Here is an 18635-nt window from a genome sequence, read left to right as displayed (position 1 = left end):
ATCGATGTCTCTCTCTCATCGATGTTTCTGACTCTCTATCTCTCTCCCTTCCTCTCTGTAAAAAATCAATAAAATATAAAAAAAAAACAAAAAAAAAAAAAAAAAAAGCACTGGAGAGGCAGTCCAAGAGTACACCTTGGGAATGTGGTTGCTATTCATTTATTCATTTTATTTTATTTTTCCCATCACCATGTATCTCCTCTAAGCCATCTTCCACCACCACCACCACCCCTGCCCCACTGCCCCCCACACCCTCAGTCACCACACTGCTGTGCATGTCCATGGGCTACGCTCCTGCCCTTAGTTCCTTGGCGTGCTGTAGTATCCTTATACCACATTCCCCCTTGGTGCTTAAGGCAAGTTCAGTTGGTATTTGTCACTTGCCACCAAGAGTCTAGCTAACCTAACTTTAAACTGTAGGGGAGGTAAGGTAATTTTCTGTCTACCTTTCTGAGTTCTTAGAGGAGACTCCTGTAATAAAAATTAACAAGAAAAAAGAAACAGAAGTTTATTAACATGTTTAGCTCATATACACAGGGGAGATGCCCAGGGAAAAATGAGTAACTCCCCAAGGTGATTTAAAATTCACAATTAAGTAGCATCATAATAATGAAAGGGGTGAGGAGATGTTGGATTCTCAGGGGAGAGTAAATGATTTTTAGGAAAAGTGAATGGGCCCTTAGAAGAATAGACGGGAGGCATTTGTGACAAAATCCATCTTGTTGTGGTGTCCACTTCTAATCTCTTCTGTGACCATCTTTCCTGGCTGACAAAACTCCTGGGAGGGAATTGATGACAATGGAGTTCCTTTTGGAGGATCTGTCTTTCAGCAGGTAAGCCTCTTCCTGCATTTGCTGTTTTTCAGATGGCTGCAGCTCAAAATAATCAATAGATCCGAGCTGCATATCTTAGGGGTGGCACATTGTGCTGCCCTTCAAAACCTTGCCCACTGTCTCCCCAGGGACTGCCTCTGGCCGCGAGGGTCAGCAAGGTCCAAGTAGATAGTGCGAATCCATTGTCACCGAAGTGGAGGCAATTTAAGAGCACCCAGAAGGGCCCCAGACACATCTGCTTTAAATACAAAGGGCCTCCACGGCAGTCCTGCAAGCTCGGCAAGCTCTCTGTCCAGTCCCAAATTGATTTTTTTTTTCCTAATAGAAAAGAGTTTCCCTGAGGTACCCACTAAAGAATCTGCTCTTCACAAAACAATTCCAAATCCTCACACTCCAGCAGATCTTTGCTAAAATGAAAACATGTCCTCCAATAGCCACAGCTGAATTGCCCCTATAGGTTATTTGCACTGTCCTTCACTAAAACAAATTCCACTGCGTAGAACCAAGTGAAACTGCTCTCCAGGCTTAGTTCTATGTAGAATGCCTCCAAACTCACTTTGTTTGATATTGCTTCTGTTTTGTTTTTTAACCCTCACCTGAGGATATATATTTTTAAATATATTTTTATTGGTTTCAGAGAGGGAGAGAAAGATAGAAACATCAATGATGAGAGAGAATCATTCATCAGCTGCCTCCTGCACGCCCCCTACTGGGGATCGAGCCTGCAACTTGGGTATGTGCCCTGACCAGGAATTGAACCGAGACCCTTCGGTCCATGAGACAATGCTCCAACTGACTGAGCCATACCTGCAGGGGCTGTTTCTGGTGTTTTTAATGGTAGGCAAAAGGAGGCTTTCTTATGCCAGTCTAATGTCCCTTTTTGTTTACAGCTAGTAACTTTATAAGGCTAGGCAACAAGTAGGGGGAACATGGCAACAGACTTTAAATGTAAATGTGAAAAGCAAGAACAAACAAAAGAGAAAGGCTAACAACCTGAATAGCATGACAGGAAGCACAGAGTGGGGAACAGGCTAGAGGAGGACTACTTTGTCCCAGATCCAAGCACTCCACCTGGACTAGTACAGGAAATGAAGGCATGTTTGTCGGGTTAACTGGTTGAATGAACAAATGATTGAAAGGATTGATAAAACAAAGGCCAAGAGACTAGATCACCCACTGCTCATAGGACACGCATTTGTTTCTGTTGAATTTGAAGTAGTAACTCTGAATTTGTCCTCTCCAGTTAGAATCTGATGTAGCCCCTGGGTGTGAAGGGTAAAATTCTAAAAGCTTGTCGGATGCCCACGGGTAATGATCTTATGCCATTTTGAATGTGGCTGTAAGACCTCCTCGCTGTATAGATAAGCAGGGGGTCACTCTGTGCTTCAGGGAAAACCTCTCTGTGCAATGTCTGCTCTACTTGGGCCACCAACTCCACAAAGGACAGGAGTGGGAGGAAGCGCCTCTGCCCTGGTGTCTCCAGTCTGGTGCCAGCCCTGTCACGGGGCACAGGGAACCAGCGCCACCCCTTTTAATTACAGTCTCTGGAAGAAGAGGCCGAACCCCCTCTGATTCGGAGCAAGGCTGGTGTCATCATCTTATTAACAATATCATATCCCAGCGCTCCAGTAATTACAGACTCTTCCTGAAGCAATCAAATTGCCTGTTTGAAAGAAAGACTGTTTCCTTCCCCTAATGAATGTGAGCGGTTCCCCAGAGCCCAAAGGTGATGTGTTTGAATGCCCCACGGTAACAATGAAAAGACGATTATAAATAAATGGCACAGAGCTGCTCTGTTCTTAAAAATCACTGCATGATCAATTTGAGAGACATGCATGGAGATGGGACTCCAGAGAATTTGTTTTAATTATTCTGCCCGAAGGAAAAAGATACTTAGCTCTCTGCTGGCACCATGTATGCCGAGGCTTAAAGAGACTTTGAAAACACTCTCCTTTTCGTCCTTCTCAAACCACTGGCAGGTACAGCCGCCCTCATTTTGCAGGAGGGGAAACTGAGGTCCAGATGGATGTGTGTGTGTGTGTTCTGAAAAGGCTCTTTAAAGGTTCAGATGCCATCCCATCCAACACATTTTTAGGTCTCTCCCCTACTCAGCTACTCTGATAATTGTTTATGTCTGAAAATTCACCATAAGGGGAGAAATTAACAGAAGGCTATGAAGAAGAAGGTAACAACTTTCAAAAATTAAATTAATGAGGTAGGGGTGTGTGTGTGTGTGTGTGTGTGTGTGTGTGTACATGTGTGAGTACATCTTGGTTTTGGGGTCAGGAAATAGTAAGGCTGGAAGGATGGGAGGAGGCAAGGACATTCCATTTCAGCCATTGACATTGAAGCAACTGCCCTTCCCTGAAAGTTGTAGCATATGAGGGAAAGGGTTTGGGACAGCCAGAGATCAGAGCTGGACTGAGGAAAAAATCATCTAAATTACAGTTCTTTTGGAATAAAGAACAATACCCTTGGAATAAAATATTTTAAACTGCAAAGAAGAAACCTTGTTACTAGTTGATACAGGACCCCACCTGCTGCCCAGAATGGCAGTTTATAATTAGATTTTCATTCAAGGGGCACACTGCAGACTATCGAGAAGGCTCTCAGAGACCATATTGAGAGATCAACCATTAGCCTTTGCCATTTATAAAATATGGAAGTTGGATCCGTTCGAAATTCATAGATATGAGTCCAGAATTCTCAACAATTTAAACTAAAAATTCATTCCTCTGGATCCCAGATATTTCTATTTCCAGAGATTCTTTCCTGCAGTATTAAGCTATCAGTACTTCTTTGATGAGTTTCTTGGTTCAGGGTGACATTGCATTTTTGCACAACTCTCAGCCATATGACATTCACCAGGAGTTGGCGGAATCTCCGCACCCCCTCTCCTTCCCTTCCCCCCACCACCACCCTGTGCTCCCACCAAATTCAGAGGAACTTTATGTCCTTATGTGTGCTAACTTTTAAAAGATAAGAACACAGAAATTCTTAGAATTGTTTCTGAAATGTGCCTATTGATATGGTTTGATCGTTTTAAAGAAAGCAACTAATCATGTTGACCAAGTCGCTATGTAAGTCAGTAAATCTATCAGCTGAAGTCATTGTCTGGTTGCTGATCAACTCAACTGCTGTTGTTTGTTCATTTTGTTTTTGATATGGTGTAGATACAGCTCAAGTTAAGCAAACCGATCTTGTCAAGGCTTATGGAACAGAAGTGGACTATATTTTTGCCATGACCAGGTAGCTCAGTTGGTTGGAGCATTGTCCTGATAAGTCAAGGTTGTAGGTTCGATCCCTGGTCAGGGCACATACAAGAAGCAACCAATGAATGCATAAATAAGTGGAACAACAGCGCGCGCTCTCTCTTCTCTCTCTCTCTCTCTCTCTCTCTCTCTCTCTCTCAAATCAATTAAAAGAGAAGTGGACAATATTTTTTAAATGTGGGAGTCTATATGGAAAACAGAGCCTCATTAAAGAATTAGATGGTATTAAATGGGTTAAGCTCACCAGAAAAAAATAAAATAAAAGGAAAGGCTGTTCTTGCCAAGAAATGAAGTCTCTGCAGAAATTGATTATAGGGAGGGTCTCTCTGGGCCTTGGAACAATTAGTTCAGATAATGAGAGGACAGCCTTTGTGCTTCTGGGGATTCGAATGTAGCAGGTGTCTCCTGTCCCTTAGGAAACTGCTCACTCCGTCCAGCCTTTCATTTTTTGGATGCTTGCCCCTGCAGGGTAAACCCAAGTCTTTGAGAATTAAAGATTTCAAGTCATAGGGAGTCTGAATAATTGGATTCTTGGAAGACACCACTTTTGAAAGACTCTGCCACAGATGTACCTCCTGGGATGCTTTCTATTAAAAAAAAATCCCACTTCTATTGAGAAAAGGCAAGAGCTAAGATACTATATTTCCTAAAGTGGGCGATGGAGAGGCTATTTTTTTCTGTTCCTTTACTAACGTTATTCTTAGGACAAAGTTGGGGAGGGGGGGCAGAGAAGGTGAGTAGGCCTTAATCTTCTAGATGCCTAAGAAGAATGAAATGTGATCTTCGGAGTGGGTGTTGTTAGGCATTTAGAGAAAACGGGGAGCACAAGGGAAGGTGGCACAGGAGAACAATTTTCTCATTTTACCTGCTGAAACGATTCGATGTGTTTATGCCGTGTGGGTGTTATTAACCCGATGAAGGACAATCTGACAGAGAGTTAATGAAGGGTCAAGAGTGTAAGGAGCCAGAGAAATAGACATCCCCTCTTGAGTGGAGGGGGTGTGGGAAAAGGAATTAGAATAGGAGGGTGAATACTTACCCAACAAGGAGGAGTCAGTACACTCTTCCTTCAGGGTAAAAGACTTGACACATTTTGGCAGGAGGTGCAGAATACTGCATATTTTTAGCAGCTGATGTGAAAATTCCTCTTAGGGGGAGACTCCTCTTTGAGGAAATTGCCTCAATAAGTCCCCCTGGGAGGCGCAGTGGCTCCTGAGGTTTGACAAGGTCATGGTCCAGCTTTCAGAGGCCAGAGTCAGGCGCCTTTGTCTAATAGAGGATGAGGCCTGAGAGGAAGAGGAGACAGACAGGTAGATAGACAGACAAACAGATGATAGAAAAATAAATACATAGATGATAGATAGATAGACAGGCCAACCAGACAGACCTCAGAGGGGCTTCAGCATAGACTAAACATGGCAAGATGTTAGGTAGAAATGTATATATATATATAGTTGATCACTAAGAGTGGAACACAGATAGAATGAGTGGATGTAGGATCTGGAAGCCTGTAAGTCCATGGTAGGGCACAGGAGCCACAGGGGGTCCTATCTGAGGTCTGACTTCAGAGTAAAGCAAAGTCAATTAAAGAGGATATGCTATATTTTACTACGTATGTGGCTGCAGAGATCAACACACAGTGCATCAGACTCCTACCTGAAGAAGAGAGGATTGCTTTGCAACATAGGAGTCTACTTCCAGTGGCCATTCTCATTGAAGTGTTTGCCTCAACACATCTTTTTGGAGGGATTTTTGGTAGTATCTGTCAGAACTTGAAAGGGGCACATCTTCCAACTCAATAATTATACTCCCAGGAATCTGCCCTATAGAAAAAACACATGTGTAAATATGGACGAGCAAGGAGGTTTTATTGAAGTATGATTTGTAATAGCAAAAAGTTGAAAACAACCTAGTCGCCCACAAATAGGGTAATGGTTACATGGGTTAGTATACAGCTGAATGGGAATACTTCCAAGATACTGAGAACTGATGTTTTTTTAATTGATGTAAAATTCACATACCATAAAATTAACCCTAAATCATTTTAAAGTGTGCAACTGCGTGGCATTTAAGACAGTCACCGCGTCACCCAGCCATCACCTGTTTAGTCCCAGAATATTTTCATCACTCCCAAAGAAACCCCGTACCCATTAAGCAGTTACTCCCCCTTAACCCTCAAAATGATTTTTAAATGTCAGAATAGTGGGCACAGTATTATCCCACTTTCGTTTTTGAAAACCTCCAAATTCTGTGCTGTATACCCACACACCTATAGAGGCACGGTGCAGGCGTGGGTATAGGTGGGTGCTCTGGAGCCAGCCTGCCTGTTTCATATCCTGGCCCTAACAGAGACAGCTGTGCATCTCTGGGCAAATATTTAGCCTCTCTGTGCTACGATAAGCATGTGTGATTTCCCATTTAAAAAAACATTTGAGTCCTGCCTGGGCAGTGTGGTTCAGTGGTTGAGCATCCTCCCATGCACCAGGAGGTTGCTGGTTGATTCCAGGTCAGAGCACATGCCTGGGTTGTGGCCCGATCCCCAGTAGGGGGTGTGCAGGAGGCAGCCCATTGATGTTTCTCTCTCATTGATGATTCTATCTCTTTCCCCGTCTCTCAGAAATCAAAATTTAGCCCTAATCTACATTGAGGTCGGAAAGATATCAATACAAAGCTGGTATGGGGTTTTTTTCTACACTTCCCCTTTAGGGTGAATACGGTCATCTAATCCCCCAGATGTGCCCATAGAACCCACAGCACTGACAATCTCCTGAGAAGCCTTTAAATTGTTTCTAAATCTGAACGTAGCCCCACATGGATTCCGGGGTGCTGGGCCAGCTTAGGTTTGAGAATATCTAATGAGGTTTGGAGGTGGTAAAGGGAGAGCTTGAGTCCCATCCATTTCCTCAGCGAAGAATGTGGACGTGCCAGTGTGGGATTTGCCAAGTCTTGCAGAATGAAAAACTGAACTACTGTCTTTTCAAAGGGAACAGTTTAAATGTCAAATGCCACAGAGCCACCCAAAATGAGGACGATAGGCAGCACTTTGCTAACATATGTTTTCTGGTATTTTAAAAAAATGTGTGCCTCTGTTGATTTGATTAAGTGACTCAAAAAGGTGAAGCAGGGTTTGGCATCTTCAAAAGGGCGACTTTGCTTCTGATAGCTTTCCAGGAAAATTAAATGTGTTGTGAAGGATAAATTACAGTTTGATCCGAGTTGTCTTGTTAAAATGTCATTCCTCTTTCCCAGCAAACTACTTCCCGTCTCATTAAGCCAGCTGACTAGATATATCTAGACAATTATGGGGGTGATTTACTACCTTACTGCTATGCATCTCTGAGCTCGGTTGTTCCTGGGCACTGAAGGGTGGGGGGAGGGAAATAGCACTCCCATCTCCTGCATCCCATGGAGGATGATCAGCTCCTTGGCTGTAGCATTAAACACAGCAATAGAAAGCAGAGACACAGTAAGGCATTTTCACTGCTGTTATGAGCTGAGATATAAAATGAGATTTATTTGCAACAATCTGATAGAGAAAATTGAGTCCTGGGGAATGGATGTCCCAGAAAGCCTTTCAAGTCAGCCAGGAGTTACTAGAGGATGTGAGTCACACAGCAAAGTACTAGTATGAGTCGGAAGAGGGGAAAAAAAAAGCTTTGACATTTTCTGCAGCCACTATTAAAGATAAAGGAATTGACCAGTTTGTACACTATGAATTATGGCCACAATTACAGTCTTCCTCTGATCCAGTCACTCCCAACCGTTAGATACCTTGGGCCCTTAAATTGGTGCCATAATTCAACCTTTTGCTTTAAAAAAAAAATGCTATTCTTCTACAGATGGAATGCCAAATAAACAAAACCCACAAATGGTGCTCTCCTTTTCCCAGAAAGGTTTAATCCTAATAAATAATTTCAAATCATTGGGATGGTTCTTCTGGAATTGCACATTTTATTTCTCAAGTTTTATGAAAATTACCATTGAAATTTGAATTTGATGCTACAGCCATCCCCAGCCGATGTTTTCAAATGAGAGTGGAAATTTAAAATTTATGTTCAATTTCATGTACTTGGATATTCATTCAGCAGCCAATATTTGTCACAATTTTGTGTGTCTGACATGGCTGGGCTATGTTCAGAGATAAAATATCTGTGATTTTTCAATTTGTGTTATTGGCTTCCAGAATCTTTTCCAAGTCTGTACATGTTTGCAAACTACCAGAGATCAACGATAAAACTTAAAAAAAAAAAGTGAAGATTCCTAAATATGCGAGGGCTTTGCCAAAATCAGGGATGGCTCCCTTCCCTGGAAAGCCAAGGACACTTCTTTTATTAAACAAGGGGTCTGAAGCTCAGAACCCCTGCGACTAAAGCCAGTTCTTCTATAGGGCCCTCTGTATTCTACCTAAGATAATGCGATACAACATTCATCTAATAGCCACACCTGTCTCAGCTGCTTGGGGGAGTAATTTGTTCAATAGTTACAGCAATATGGACTCCCCCTTACACTTGATTTTGGGATTTTTGTCCCTAATGTACAGCTATTTCTATGAATGGCCAGATGACCACTTTGAAAGGGAAACTTTTCTGACACCTTTATTACCCTCTCTCGACAGAAACTGAGGCCGTGATAACATTCAAGGGTCACAGGCACGTTCTATCATAACTCACTGCCTCACCTGAGGCAACCGGGGTCGGTCCAATGGATGGCTTCTCTTTTATTCTCCTCAAAGAGAGTTTGTGTAGAATTTTGCAAGCATTTCTTGTTCTGCTTATTGTGAATACATACAATTTATCTTTTGGGGGAAGGTGCATACAGTTTTTGTGTAATTTGCTTAATAGTCGCAATTTTTTCATTTCTTCTTCCTGCCCCCCCACCCCCCAGAGAGGTGGGAAAAATGATTAATTGTGTGGCAGGTGACAGGGAGTCTTTCTTTAGTCCATAAAAGTTAACTGAATCAAGAGTTTCCCAAAATAATTGATTTGAAAATTCACATATGTATCATATTTATATTTACCTTATTTTTGACCTATTGTTCATCCTTGAATAATACTCTTTTAAAATATATTTGGATGGATGGATAGATAGATAGATAGATAGATAGATAGATAGATAGATATTACTGATTTCAGAGAGAAAGGGAGTGGTAAAGAGAGATGGAAACATCAATGATGAGATTCATTGATCGGTTGCCTCCTGTACGCCCACTACTTGAGATCAAACCCGCAACCTGGGCATGTGCCCTGATCAGGAATCAAACCATGACCTCTTGGTACATAGGTGGACACTCAACCACTGAGCCACACCAGCCGGGCTTGAATAACACTCTTAACTTCAACTCCCTAACTAAAATTTTGAAAATATTTTCGTTGTTTTATTTACCACTCACCATCCAAAGGCTGTGTATTATTCCCTGCTTTATTCCTCGCTACCCCAAACTTTTTTCTCTTTCTATAATTGTAATATTTTATCTAGCTTAAAACTAGATGAGAACTTCTAAAGAAAACAATTGCCAGTTACACTCAGAAAAGATACTTTGGACAGTCACTTATCTCTTTTTTTCTGATTATTGGCTGAGTTTATTTCAAAAAAGCTTTTTATTTAGAAATAATTATAGACTCACTGAAAGTAGTAAAATAAATGCACAGAGTTCTCTGTATTCTTCACTTATCATCCCCTGATGGTGACATCTTATATAAGTATAGCATAATATCAAAACCAGTAAACATCAACTAGACCAGTGGTCCGGCAAACTCATTAGTCAACAGAGCCAAATATCAACAGTACAACGATTGAAATTTCTTTTGAGAGCCAAATTTTTTAAACTTAAACTATATAGATAGGTACATTGTTATTAACTTAATTAGGGTACTCCTAAGGCTTAGGAAGAGCCACACTCAAGGGGCCAAAGAGCCACATGTGGCTTGTGAGCCGCAGTTTGCCGACCACTGAACTAGACCACAGACCAGTGGCTAAAACAAATTCCAAAGATCATGGCATCCATGAAAGAGAAAAATAAAAGAACAAAAGGACAGGTGAAGTACTGAGGAAAAAAATCACTAAGAAAACTGTTAAAAAAATAATAATATGAAGTGGTATGAAAAAAATAGCAAAGTTTCAAAATGTATAATAGAGAACTGAAATGCATAAATATATCACAGTATATATTTATATACTCTATATGAGGCCCCTAGAAACATAAGAAATGCAAAAAAAATTCACTGTTAATAACTCATTTTCGAATTGCCCCCTTAAAAATCAAATTACTTTCCTGTGGGGCATGTGCCCCACATTGGGAACCACTGATATAGACCTTCGTTTTCTGCCAGTTTTGTGTGTGTTGATAGTTCTACGGGGTTTGACCCCAGGTATCAATCTGTATAACCACCACCACAGTTAAGAACAGAACTGTGCCCTCACCTCAGAGGAACTCCTTCATTCTACTCCTTTACAGTCGCATCCTCCCTCCCACCATCCCCTGACCCACACCCCTGGCAACCATAACCCGTTCTCCATCTCCGCACTTTTGTCATTTATGGATGTTATATAATGGGAATCACACAGCAGGTAGCCTTTGAGATTGACTTTTTTCACCAAGCATAGTGCCCTTAGATCCATCCAGGTTGCACACTTCAATAGTTCATTCTTTTATGCTGCCGAGTAGTATTCTGTGGTATGGATGTCCCAGGTTAAACCATTCACTCTTGGAAAGACATTTGGGTTGTTTCCAGGTTTTGCTATTACATAGATAGTGACCATAAACATTCATGTACGTGTGTGTGAACATCAGTTTGCATTTCTCTGGGATAGATGCCCAAGACTACAGGATTGCTAGGTTGTATGGAAAGTGAGTGTTTAGTTTGCACTACAGATTTTTCCAGAGTGGCTGTACCATTTTCTATTCCATGAGCAGTGATGGGAGGGATTATTTTTCTGTATCCTTGCCAGCGTCAAACTTTTTCAGATCGGTAAGTGAACATCAAGACGTGGTAAGAAGACAGGAAGGCTGCATACAGACTGAGCAACGTGTGTGCAAAGAGGTACTTGGCTCATACATGAGCCTTAGACAACTTTCAGGAGGGCTGACAGCAACATGTGTTGTAATATAAAATTCCCTGGGCCTTGTCAGCCTGTAGCCACACATCAGTTAACAATGGCTGCAGGTGAGAGAAAGCCCAGCTACCATCAGCTACCCACCCGGGGCTATTTCCTCTATAACAAGAAGGCCAGCAATCAGAGGTTGCAGAGGCTCAAGCTGATGGCAGCTGCTGCTTCAGGAATCAGGTCGACATTCGTTTGGGGAAAAGGGAGAAGAAGAAAAGGCAGTGTTGGCATCAGGAAGGCAAATATTTTACCAGGAACATCACAACGGTCTTCTGTTTTTGTCACATTGCCCTCAACACTGTCCTGAGTCCCTTGTGTCTGAAGTGTTGAAGGGAGAAGGGTCTTGGAATGCTGGTTATTTCAGGCATTGCCCATTGTCTGCCGCAGGGGACAGTCAGCATTAACAGTCCCCGTTGGCCAGCTTCTCCTGACAGTGCATGGCCTCATCTTCTTGCAGTATCCCCATCCTCAAGTATTGCTGGGTGTGACCCTGGAGGCACCCCACTTGTGCTTGTAAACAAAGTCCTGCCCCCCTCAGTACTACCCTGCTCAGGCAGGTCCCGGTGAGGTAGGACAATGCCCACAGGGCCCTGCCCTCCTCCAGGCCTCTGCCCTGGTCCTCTTGCTGTCCCCGTGGAGGATCTGGAACCCTCACACGAGCGGGGCTGCATTTCTTGCCACAGTGGGGAGAGCTCATCCTCCCTGCCACGTGCACCTTGTCACACAGTGTGCCTGTGTCTCACGAAGCCCCTCCTGAACCCATTTCCTCACCTGGGCCTGTCACCCTTCACTCTTCATTGGTTCTGACCTCGCCCGTGGGGCTGGGCAGGTGACCAGACACTGGAAATCCTTTTCACGGATATGTCTTTCTCATTCTTGACACTCACCCAAAGTACACCTCAGCATGCCCTTTTAGTGGCAAAATGTCTCATGCAAATAGACAACTGTGGAGGGGCCTCCACCAGCCTCCCACCTGCCCAGACAGAAATCTCAGTTTAAGCCTGAAAGGACCACCCTTATATACTGTCTTCTTGTTTGATCACCTGTGTTAATTCAGCTGGTCTAGTTGGCTGGATCACAAGCTCTGTCCTCCCTGCTTAATATTTGTTTCCCTGGTGGTAGTGTTGGAGCCAAAAGGGACTATTTTCCAATCAAGAGTGGACACCCTTGCCCTAGCTGGTTTGGCTCAGTGGATAGAGTGTCGGTCTGTGGATGAAGGGTCCTGGGCTCGATTCCTGTCAAGGGCATATATCTCGGTTACAGGCTTGATCCCTGGCCCTGGTCAGGGCACCTGTGGGAGCAAACCAATCAATGTGTCTCTCTCACATTGATGTTTCTCTCTCTCTCTCTCCCCCACCCCCCCTCCCACTCTCTCTCTAAAAAAAACCCACAAAAAAACAAAATAAAAACAAAACTATGGAAAAAATATCCTCAGGTAAGGATTAACAACAACAAAAAGAATGGAGAGCCAGTTAGAGCCTTTCTTAAAGTCCTGTCCTCTTCCTATGCTAACTGCTGCCTTCTTAGCATAGAATATGCAACAGTAGTTGGGATCTGCATTAGTTAAGATGCAAATGCCAGTTGCTATAACAGAGACTCCAATATAACCATGGTTTAAGCAAGACAGAAATTTCTTTTTCTTGCTGGGCTCTGAACTGCTAGGGCACCTACCTGCCTTCGATCTTATTGCCTTGACATCCTCAACAGATGATTTCAAACCCTGTGTCTGTTATGGCTAGCTGTCAACCTAGACAGTGAGAAGCAGGAAAGTAGAATGGGAGGAAATACTCCTTTTATTTTTATGGGTATAACCAGGAAGTTCTCCTCATAATTTTTGCTTAAATCCTATTCACCTAACTTGTGCATTGCTCCTTTTAGCTGCAGGGGGGTGAGAGAAGTGGGGTCCTTGTTCTACAGCCACAAGATTAGCTAAAAGGAGCAATGACACAAAAGTTAGGTTCATAGGATTTGAGCAAAAATTATGAGGAGAACTTCCTGGTTCTTTTAGAACAGGATTATAGATATTGGCGAGCCACTAGCAGAATGGGATATAATGCCTTCTAGATTTGGGGACAGGAAGGAGTGCTATAATTTAGGGCAGTGGTTCTCAACCAGGGGCAGTTTTCCAATCAAGAATGGAGATCCAGTTAGAGCCTTTTAGAGACATTTGGCAATGTCTGGAGATATCATGGGTCTAAACTGGGGGTGGGGGGGTGCTACTGGCATCTAGTGGGTAAATGCTGCTAAACATGCTACACAACAGGATGGCCCGCCACAACAACAAAAATACTAGCCTAAATGTAAGCAGTGCTGAAGTTGAGAAACCCTGCCTGAGGGATATATCTTTACAAATCCTTAGTCCACCACATGCTAACCATCCCTCTTGGCTTTCATTCTGTGTTTTCCTAAGAAATGTTCTAAGACTGGTGTCCTTGCAGGTGAGATTTGGGTGATATGAGTATGTTAGATAAGTGAGAATTGTAACTTGCTATGGTCTGAATGCTCGTGTCCCTTGCCCTATGCCCCCAATTCATAAATTGGAATTCTGATGCCTGATGTGATGGTATGAGGAGGTGGGGCCTTGGTGCCATGCTGAGAACATGAGGGTGCATTCCTCATGTATAGGATTAATGTTTGTATAAAAGACACCCTCACAGAGCTCCTTTGCCCCTTCCACCATGTGAGAACAGAGAGAAAAGTTGCTGGCTATGAACCTGAAAGAGGGTCATCATCCAACCTTGAAGATCAAGTTCCTGGCCCCTTGATCTTGGACTTCCCGCCTCCAGAACTGTGAGAAATACAATTTTTCTTGTTGTTTATAAAATACTCAGTCTTTGGTATTTTGTTATAACAGTCCAAACAGACTTAGACAGAACTATAAGACAGTTTGCCATAGGTTATTTCAATAAAGGAATTACACTTGGCGACCATACTGTGTATTTTCATGGTAGCTATTACAACCCAGCTTTAGTCCTAAAGAGGAAGATTTCCTTCTTGGGGTTTTCCCAAGCTGTTTAATAATATATACCACACCAGTAATCCAGAGGAAAGCAGGAAATCTATTCAATTAAAGACAAGTGTAATTTTGTACAATTAATCATAATCTTCTTAAGGGAAATAAAAGTAATTTGTTTTCAGTAAGAGGGACCCTATAATTATTCGTGTGAGCGGAAAACCCACTCATTAATACATCATGTTTACTTTGAATGTGGTGACATACGTTGCAGTTTTGCTGTTAGTCTTTGCCCTGAAAAAGTATGTGCTAAGTCTTGTGATTTCTGGTTCTGATCATCTGCTTTGATGACAGATTAAAAATGGAGTTTGGCATTTGAGGACATAAATCTCAGTCAACTGGAGTGGATGGCACCCAACCCTCAGCTTTCCAACAGGAGACGATGACACTTAATAAACTCCAGGATTCGTGATGTGACTTGTCACTGGTTCAGCCGGAAGGAGCAGGAGAATGTAACGGTTGCTACAGTGGCCACTCGGAAGCTGTGTTCTATAAATCTGGACAATCAACTTCTGGAAACTCGCCCCTGGGATGAGGATACAGCGTGTGTCAGCCATGGATCTCGAAAACCTTTGATTGATGAGGCTGTGATTTAGGCAGCAGATATTTTTCTTGCGCACAGAAACAAGCATGGTGTTCCTCATCTCCTATCTCCCTGGACCTGAGAGATCTAAGTCCTTCATAAAACTTTATAGTCAGCTCTCTTAAAACATCCATTTCACAGCAAATCACAGACAACTTTTGCACTTTTGTTCCATTTCTACTTCTTTTAAATTTTTTTCTTTTAAAATATGTTTTTATTGATTTCAGAGAGAAGAAGGGAGAGGGAGAGAGAGAAACATCAATTGGCTGCCTCCTACATGCCACCTACTGGCAGTCGAGCCTGCAACCTGGGCATGTGCCCTGACCAGGAATCCAACTGTGACCTCCTGGTTCATGGGTTGATACTCAACCACTGAGCCACACTGGTCGGGCTCTATCTACTTCTTTATTTTTCACATTTCTAGTGTTGTCTTTCCTATGAGAAAGTAAATATTTTGAGGAAAAAAATTCACTGCTTATGTTTTGTTTTTCCCATGACATTTAATGCAGTTCCTTACATCCACATCTTCAGTGATGTTCGTGTTCTAGCTTTACTTAGTACCATGGTTAGTAAGCATGCTGTTGGAGCCACAGTTACACTTAGCACCATTTTAAGGCTGTATGCCATTAAATTGCTCTTAATTGGAAACACAACAGAATTTGGAACATTAGAGAATAAGAGATTGGATTTTGTGTGATTGTGAGATATTTTAAATAGGGAAATAAGTACACACATATACATGCAAATAATATACAGAATTTTATTTTTTTGTATCTGTGATATCTAGTAAAGACCATTTAAAGCAGAATGCATCAGAAATGTTAAGCTTATGTGACAATGAAAGAAAGCTGTTTAATATCCGTGTTCATTGGCGAGGTGGAAAGAGCATAGCTCCAGCAACCAAGACGACTGAAGCCGCTGGTCACGGTTCACCACTTATTAGCTGTGTGTCTGTGAGAAAGTTACATGAACTGCCATGAGCCTCACTCTCCCTGTGCCTGAGATGGCGATTGTGATATCTTCCTCTCCAAGGCTGTAGCACATATGAAATCAAAGGACTTCACATGTACAGTACCTGGCACCCTGTCTGAGATACTGGAAGTAACAGGTATCAGAAAAAGAAAAAATAAACCAAAGAAAAGAATGCTTTTTATACATTACTTTATTTTTTAGGTTTTTTTTTTTAAGAATGCTTTTAAAATAAGAAACCAAAAGAATGATATAAGACAAGGCTTGAAATAGTGATTGCTAAGCCATGGTTCTTAGTGCATAACCCAGAGTTCCAATTGAAATAAAGTACCATTAATTATTAGTAATTCTGAAGTGACAGCATTGTGCTAAGTGCTTTGTATAGGATCAACTCATATTCTGCTTGTAAATAATCTGATATGATTATAACTTTCTCCATTTTGCTGATAAAGAAATTTTAACCCAAATTAAAGTGGCAATGAGGTATCATCTCACACCTGCCAGAATGGCTACCATCAGTAAATCAACAAAAAGCAGGTGCTGGTGAGGATGTGGAGAAGAGCGAACCCTAGTGCACTGATGGTAAGAATACATAATGGTGTAGCCACTGTGGAAAACACTAGAGTCTCCTCAAAAAATTAAAAATGGAACTGCCTTTTGACCCAGTGATCCCAATTCTGGGAATATATCCTAAGAATCCTGAAATACCAGTTTGAAAGAATATATGTACTTCTGTGTTCATAGCAGCATTATTTACAATAGCCAAGATCTGGAAACAGCCCAAGTGCTCATCAGTAGATGAGTGTACATTTACATGATGGAATACTACACAGCCATGAAAAAAAGGAAATGTAACTTTTGAAACAGCATAGATGGACCTGGAGATTCTTGTCCTAAGTGAAATAAGCCAGTCAGAGAAAGACAAATACCATATTATCTCACTTATATGTGGAACTTAACGAGCAAAATAAACTGACGATTAGACACAGAGGCACAAATACATGGAACAGACTGACAGATGACAGAGGGTGGGGAAAACTGGATGAAGTAAGGTGAAGTATTAGCCAAAGAACATGCATAGACACAGACAACAGGGTGGTCATGGCCAGAGGGAAGGGTGAGAATAAGTTGGGTGGAGGTAGGCAAAGTGTGGGGTGCAGAGAGATATCTGTAATAGTGTCAACAATAAAAAAAAGTTAAAAAAAAAAGAGATTAAAAACAAAAAAAGTTGCTTTCCTGACTTGTACCTGGGGCAATCTTTTCTCCAGGCTTGCCGATGGCTGCCTCCTCCCTGCGTCCTCACACAACTTTCCTCTATGTGCACACACAGGAAGAGAGGAAAAGAGGGAGCTCTCTGATCTCTTCCTCTCCTTATAATGACACCTGTCCTATGGGATCAGGGCCTCACCCTTACTGTAGACTGAATGTTTGGGTCACTCCACAATTCATCTGCTGAAATCCCAATCCCCAGTGTGATAGGATTAGGCAGAGAGGCTTTGGGAAGGTAACTAGGGCCCCAGGGCAGAGCCCTTATGAATGAGATTAGTGCTTTTATAAAGGAGACCCCTGAGAGCTCCTTTGCCCCTTGTGCAGTGAGAGGTTATAGTGAGAAGAACCAGGAAGAGCATCCTCACCAGGCACCGAATCTGCCAGTGACTTGGTCTTGGACTTCCCAGCCGCCAGAGCTGTGGGAAAGAACTGTGCTGTGAATAAGCCATCCTGTGTTTTGTTACAGAAACCAAAATGGACTAAGACAGCTCTAATGACCTCATCTAATCTTAACTAATTTTCCTTAAAGGCTCAATTCCAAAGGCAGTCACATTGAGGGTTGGAGCTTCACATTGTCTTTATCTATAGGTGTTGATATGAATCTTCGGGGGCACAGTTCAGTCCATTCACATGAGTCCCAACTGGAGACCTAGTGATTCTTTGTAATATTTCTTAGTTATTATTCATTTACTTTGTGAAGGTTATATTCTTGAAGAATCCTTCTCTGACCTGAGACCACCCCCCATTGGATCAAAGCCCCCAGTCGTGCCCTCTCCCAGCAACCTGTACTTCTCCTTTATAGCCTTCTCACTATTGCAATTAAATAGTAATTGCATGATTAATTGTTTAATGTCTTTCTTCCCTGCCAGATTATTTCCCCAATGAAAACAGGAACCAGGTCTATTTTAATAACAGCCATATCCAACACTGGTTCTTGCCCATAGCAATAAATTCTTTATAAATGAGTTATTTCATTCACTCGCTTATTCATCCATTAGCTAACATATTAAGTATTCACAAGCCCTAGGAACTGTGCTGTAAACAGGGAAGCAAACATAAATGTGCCTGCAAAGAGTTCACAATTTAGTACAGAGAGTTCCTCCTGAGAACGTGATGAAAGAAATGGTTCCTCTCTCCAGAAACTACCCCTTTATAATGAATGCGAGATTTTGTATTGAGCTTGCTGTTCACAGATCCCTGAAGTCTACTCGCTATCTTCCTAAAATTCTTTAGATTCTGAAATCAGAATCCCCTTCTGAAAAGCAGAATTGAAAACACATACAAGGTTAGGGGAGGAATGGAGGAAGGCATCAGCATGTCCTGCTGTGGCTCAGAAAGGGCTTCCACTGGAAATGAGGTGATTCACCAGGAGAAGTGGGAGCATCAGAGGTTAAGGAAGACAGTGTTTGTTTGGAAAAGCATGGAGGCGTGAAAGAACATCCTTAACTTGTATGGATGGGAATGTGTGACTGGGAAGAAGTTGGGTGGGTGAGGAGTAGGGAGAAGTCAGCAGAGGATACTGTAGAGGTAACTAAATCCAACTAGATCAGGGTGGACATCCTGGGCTTGAGGAGTATTTTGTTGTTGTTGTT

Source organism: Myotis davidii, unplaced genomic scaffold (assembly GCF_000327345.1).
Source record: "Myotis davidii unplaced genomic scaffold, ASM32734v1 scaffold1832, whole genome shotgun sequence".
Taxonomy (NCBI): domain Eukaryota; kingdom Metazoa; phylum Chordata; class Mammalia; order Chiroptera; family Vespertilionidae; genus Myotis; species Myotis davidii.
The sequence above is the reverse complement of the archived record's forward strand: the minus strand, read 5'-3'. Positions refer to the sequence as shown.